Source organism: Hibiscus syriacus, unplaced genomic scaffold (genome assembly GCF_006381635.1).
Source record: "Hibiscus syriacus cultivar Baekdansim isolate YM2019G1 unplaced genomic scaffold, ASM638163v2 tig00110890_pilon, whole genome shotgun sequence".
In the NCBI taxonomy this organism is placed as follows: Eukaryota; Viridiplantae; Streptophyta; class Magnoliopsida; order Malvales; family Malvaceae; genus Hibiscus; species Hibiscus syriacus.
This window is the reverse complement of record NW_024062900.1, coordinates 11760690-11766989: the sequence shown is the minus strand read 5'-3', so window position 1 is coordinate 11766989 and position 6300 is coordinate 11760690. Positions and strand designations below refer to the sequence as shown.

The window sequence follows — 6300 nt, the reverse complement described above, 5'->3', positions numbered from 1 at the left end:
TGTGAAGATCATAGAGCTCATCTGAGAGCTTTCATAGAGGTTTGTGATTCGTTTATTCAGTAAGGTGTTCTGGAGGAACTGAAGCTGAAGTTATTTTCTTATTCTCTACGTGATAGAGCACGACCTTGGTTGAGTTCACTAAAACCATGTGTTATAGCTTCATGGACTGAACTAGCACAATTTGTTTATTGACTTTTAATATGTTGAATATAAATGCCGAGATTTAAAATGAGATAACGTCTTTCAAGAAAATGGATGATGAAAGCTTATATGAGGCTTGGGAATGATTTAAGGAGTTGTTGTGGAAATGTCCTATGCATGGTTTCCCACATTGGACTCAAATAGAGATATTTTACAATGGGCTAAATATCCACACATGTAGGATAGTTAATGTTTTAGCGAATGAAGCTTTGTTAGATAAGACATACAATGAAGCATATGAAATCCTGGAAAGGATCTCAACTAATGACTGACAATATCCGAATACAAGGAGCATGTTTGGCCGAATGAATGATGCAGCAGTAGATTCTGAAGCTTTCAACTCCATGGCATCATAGATTTCAACATTGATGGATATGGTAAAGAAATTGAAAAAACCAGGAGGAATGTATGAAGTTAAGGCTACAACATTTATCACTTGCATTTATTGGGGCGATAATTACAACTTTGATGAATGTCAACAAAATCTAGAGTCTATTTATTATGTGCAAAATTATCAAAGGAATGACAATACTTTCGCAACACATATATTGATAATTTCAGGAATCACCCTAATATTTCCTGGAGAATTGAGAACATTGCTAATCCATTATCAGTAGCAACATTATAATAGGCAGGAACCATTATCGCAACCACAAGCACAATAACAAGTTGCTTAGCCGTAACAAAAGCAAACATATCTAGGTCAATCTTCTACATAATCTTCTTTTTTATCATTTCTTGAAGCTTTGATGAAAGAGTATATGACGAGCCAATCAGCATCATTAAGAGCTCTAAAGAATCAAATGGTCCAAATGGCTAATGCTCTAAATAATTGGTTACAAGGAACGTTGCCTAGCGATATAGAAAATCCGAAGCAACATTGTAAGGCTATCACCACAAGGAATGGAATTCATATTGGGAAGCCTTTTGAAAAACATAAAAATGATGATGAAACTTCTAAGGGAAAAGACAAAGAAGTTGAGTTAGAGCAACAAATGAGCCACACTACAACATCCAACCTAGGACAATGTAGTAATTCAGACTTATTGCTAACAACAATACCAACCGCTACTGATATTCCACCAACTTTAATGCCTCAACAACTACAACCAAAGTCATTCCCACCATTTCCACAGTATTTTAAAAAGACAAAGGAAGATCATTAATACAAAGCGTTCATAAATAAACTTCGCCAACTCACTATCAATATCTCGTTAATCAATGATTTAGAACAAAACCCAAATTACATTAAATTCTTGAAGAAAGTCCTCTAAAAGAAAAGGAGACTTGGTGAATTTGACACTGTTGCTCTTACTGAGTGCAGCAGAGCTATGACTACAAGTTGATTTCCACCAAATCTTAAAGATCCAGGGAGTTTTACTATTCCTTGTAATATTGGTGATAAATTTGTAGGTAAAGCTTTGTATGACTTGGGTGAAAGTATCAATTTAATGCCATTATCCATTTTTAGGAGATTTGGGAGGGGCAAATCAAGACCAACTACAATCACTTTACGACTTGTTGATTGGTATACCTTGCATTCGAGTGTTATTATAGAAAATATTCTTGTGAGAGTAGATAAATTCATATTTCTTACGAACTTCATTATCTTGGATTATGAAGCAGATTCCTCTTATTCTCGGATGACCATTCCATACCATGAGCCGAGCATTAATTGAGGTTGAAAAGGGAGATTTGAATATGCATTTAAATGATGAGCATATCGCTTTTAATGTTGTAAACAATGCTTATTCTATAAATGATAATATTGAATGTTTCTCACTTGACGTGATTGATCTTTTGCACGCACAGGAGCATTGGGAAGAATGCTGCAGTACATACATTGTCATTAGCGATGAAAAAGGAATAAAAGAATTTTCTAATGATGTTGGGAGCTAATGTTGTAGTAATTATATGCAACATGTTGAACCTCTCAACAATCCAAATCATATTGTTCAAACCCCAAAACCATTTATTAAAAAACCACCAATTCTTGAATTGAAACCTCTGCCAGAGCATTTAAATACGATTATCTTGGAGAAAATGAAATATTGTAGGTCGTTGTGGCCGTACAACTTTCAAAATATCAGGAAGCTCAATTGATTGGGATGCTGAAGCATTACAAGAAAGCGATTTCCTAGAGCATTACCGACATAAAAGACATTAGTTCATCATTTTTTATGTACAAAATTCTTTGGGATGACCCTAATAGTAGTTCGATTAAACACTAGCGACGACTAAATCAAATTATGAAAGAAGTGGTGAGGAAAGAGATTAACAAATGGTTAGATGTTGGGATTATATATCCGATCTTGAATAACAATTGAATTAGCTCGGTGTAATGCGTCCCGAAAAAAAGTGACATTGTTGTGGTGACAAATAAAAAAAAGAATTTGTGCCAACGAGGACAACTACGGGTTGGAGAATATGTATGGACTATAGAAAGCTAAATAATGACACAAGAAAAAAAATTTCCATTTCCATTTATAGACCAAATGTTAGATCATCTTGTTGGAAAAGCTTTTTATTGCTTCTTTGATAGTACAATGGTTATAATCAAATCGCTATAGCACCGGAAGACCAGAAGAAAACCACGTGTCCGTATAGTACTTTTCCTTTTTGCATAATGCCATTTGGGTTATGTAATGCTCCAGTAATATTTCAACGCTGCATGATGACCATATTTTTCGATAAGATTTAAGATTATCTCAAGGTATTTATGGATGATTTTTCCGTGTTTGGGCAAGGTTTTAAGAATTATTTAAATAACTTAGTTGTTGTATTGATTAGATGTGAAGAGACCAACTTGGTTTTGAATTAGGAGAAATGCCATTTTATGGTAACTGAAGGTATATTGATTGGGAATCGTATCTTTGCCGCGACATTGAAGTAAATAGAGAAAAAGTAGAAGTTATTAAGAAATTACCACCACCAACTAATGTTAAAGCAATTCAAAGTTTTCTTCGTCAAAATAGTTTTTATAGGAGATTTATCAAGGATTTTTATCAAATTGCTAAACCCTTGTGTTCATTACTAGAGAAATATAAAAAGTTTGCTGTTAACAAGAACGTGTTTAAATCCTTTGAGACAATCAAGAAGAAGCTAGTAAATGCTCATATTATTATAGCACCATATTGGAATCTACCTTTTGAGTTGATGTGTGATGCTAATGACTTTACTATAGGTATAGTGTTGGGGAAATGAAAGGAAAGAACATTTCATGCTATACATTATTTAAGTAGAACATTAAATGATGCTCATGTTAATTACACCACCACAGAAAAGGAGCCGCTTGCTGTGGTGTTTGCCTTCTACAAGTTTCATGCATACTTGGTGGAAATGAAAGTAATATTTTATACTAACCATTCAACGTTGAGGCATTTATTTTTCAAGAAGGATACTAAGACCAGATTAGTCTGATGGGTGCTTTTACTCCAAGAATTTGATAATGAAATTTGAAATAAGAAGGGACCTGAAAAGGAAGTAGCTAATCATGTATTTAGGTTAGAATCCAATAACAAGGATGGTAGCTTTGTAATAAATCTAAATAATTTCCCTGATGAGTGACTGGTTGTTGTTACAGCATTGTTGTGGTATGCTAATTTTGCTAATTATCTAGTCACTGGGATGATTCCACCCGATCTTAACATCCAAGGCCGAAAGAAATTTATAAGTGATGTAAGACAATATCATTAGGAAGAGCCGTACTTATTTAAACAAGGCAATGATCAACTTATGCGGTGATGTATTCTTGAATGTGAACAGTAAAATCTTCTACAACATTGTCATAGCGCCCCTTATGGAGATCATTTTGGTGGAATGCACACAACAACGAAAATACTTCAGTTCGGGTACTATTGGCCATCCCTTTTTATAAATGCCAATGAGTTTATAAAGCATTACGATTGTAATACCCCAAATGTGAGGTCAATGACTTTATTGAAAAGATTTAAAATTTGAGGATTTATTTGAATAAATGATAAAAGATGAGAAAATGATTTGGAATAGTGTTTTAGACTAACTTGTAACAATAGATGAATTAATAGGGCATTTTGGTCCTTTAAGGGTGGAAATGAATTTAAAATTTATTTCCTTATTAGGGATTTTTAATAGGAGAAAAGAAGAAAGTTAAGTGAAAAGCTATATCTTATTCTTCATCTTTCCCGTGTAAAGGCTCTCCTCCATAGCCAAAGGTAAGGTTTCATTTGACTAGTTTTTCCTTTCATTTTTGGTTGGTTTTTGAATCATTGAGTATTATAGAGGCTTAAAGAAAGGTTAAATACGATTAAATCTAAGAGATTTATGAAATATTTGAGATTTAAGAAAATGGGTTTTTAAATGATATGTTAAGATATGAGTTTTTATTTATGTTTACTAGTATATTTGACTTGTCAAAGAAGTAAATAAGAGATTAGAAACATTTGATGGGTTTAAAAACATGTTAGAAAAAGTGGTATGATTCTTGGATTGAAATGTTCTTTAGAGATTGTAGATGTTACAAGTAGTTAAATAAAGGAAAGATAGTTGGGATAAGAAAAGAAGAGTTTGATAGTATTGTTGGAGGTAAAAATAGGGGAAATTGGCCAAATGTGGGTAAAAATCGGGCTGAAAATGGAAATTCTAGGTAAGGGTATCGGTACAGGAAGAACAATACCGATACTATAGGCTTAAATTTAGAAGAAATCATATGAACATTATCGATATTGATGCAATTAGTATCGATATTGATGGGTTATCGATACTATGAGGAAGGTATCGATACCATTTATTCCAGAATACAGAAATAGTATCGATACTGTAATGGAGTATCGATACCATATTATAGAAGTATCGGTACTAGGAGAAAGGTATCGATACAATGGATTCCAAAATGTCGAAATAGTATTAATACTGAAAGAGAGTATCGGTATCATAGTATAGAAGTATCGATACCATGGTATGGGTACCGATATTATTAAGCCACAAATTATAAGATAGGCTGAAATTAGTATAGAAATTTAAAATAATAGTACTTTTGAGTATTATTAAAGTATAAATGTTAGATAATATACTAGCATTTGTATAGAAGGTGTACTAAATGGGTGCTTGTGTAGATTATAACCAAGCTCCAGAGTCAAGCAAGAAAAAGGGAAAGGACAAAGTTGTCGAGTAGTTGGACATCACTACAGTAGAGCAGGGAAGCATATCAGGTGAGTGCATATATTGTAATTATATGGGTTGAGAGAGACTCACAATAAGTCCACCTCAAATGTTTAAATTAATGTATGTTTTGCCTTATATGATATATGTTAATAATGTGTGACGAATTGATATTATGAATAATTTCTAGGGTAAAAACTGTTTTAAAAATAAAATATTAATTGCCTAGCTGTGCATTTGGCATAAAGGTACCAATATTGCAAGTTAGATGAAAGACTAAATGCCTTTGAGTAAAAGGTTAATTGTCTAGCTGTGCATTTGGCATAAAGGTGCCAATATTGCAAGTTAGATGAAAGACTAAATGCCTTTGAATAAAAGATTAATTGTCTAGCTGCGTATTTGGCAGAAAGGTGCCAATATTGCAAGTTAGATGAAAGGCTAAATGCCTTTGAGTAAAAGATTAATTGCCTAGCTTTGCATTTCGCAGAAAGGTGCCAATATTGCAAGTAAGATGAAAGGCTAAATGTCTCTGAGTAAAAGATTAAATGCTTAACAGAGTATTTGTCATAAATGTTGTCATTTATTGATTTAATTTAAAAAATTATAAAGAAGGTTCACGAAGTAGACAAATTATCATGGTTTTTATAGTCAGAACATGCTTATGAATAAAATTGTAGTTCCTTTACAAGATTAAGAATCACTAAGTAAATACTTAACGTGTGTTGATTTCACGCGTAGGTAAAAATCAAAGATTTGCAGAGTAAGGAGTGCAGTATCAGCAATCATCGTCAATTAAAGGTTGACTTGTTAGTAACATTGGGACAATCATTCTCATTTTGAAACTTAGCTGGCATGTAATTGAACGTAATAAAATATTTTGTAATGTATTTAAAGTGATAACTTTAGTAATATGTTTCAATGAATATTTAATCCTTGTGTTAAATTGCGTGGTTTTAAAAT

The 6300-nt window shown here is 32.8% G+C and overlaps 1 non-coding gene across 1 annotated transcript; it reads right to left on the bottom strand.

Annotated features, from left to right (window-relative positions):
* Nucleotides 1-219: 219 nt before the first annotated feature.
* On the bottom strand, nt 220-325 carry LOC120144942. Its single transcript, XR_005518091.1, has one exon. It is a non-coding gene; the product is annotated as a small nucleolar RNA R71 (small nucleolar RNA).
* Nucleotides 326-6300: the final 5975 nt, after the last annotated feature.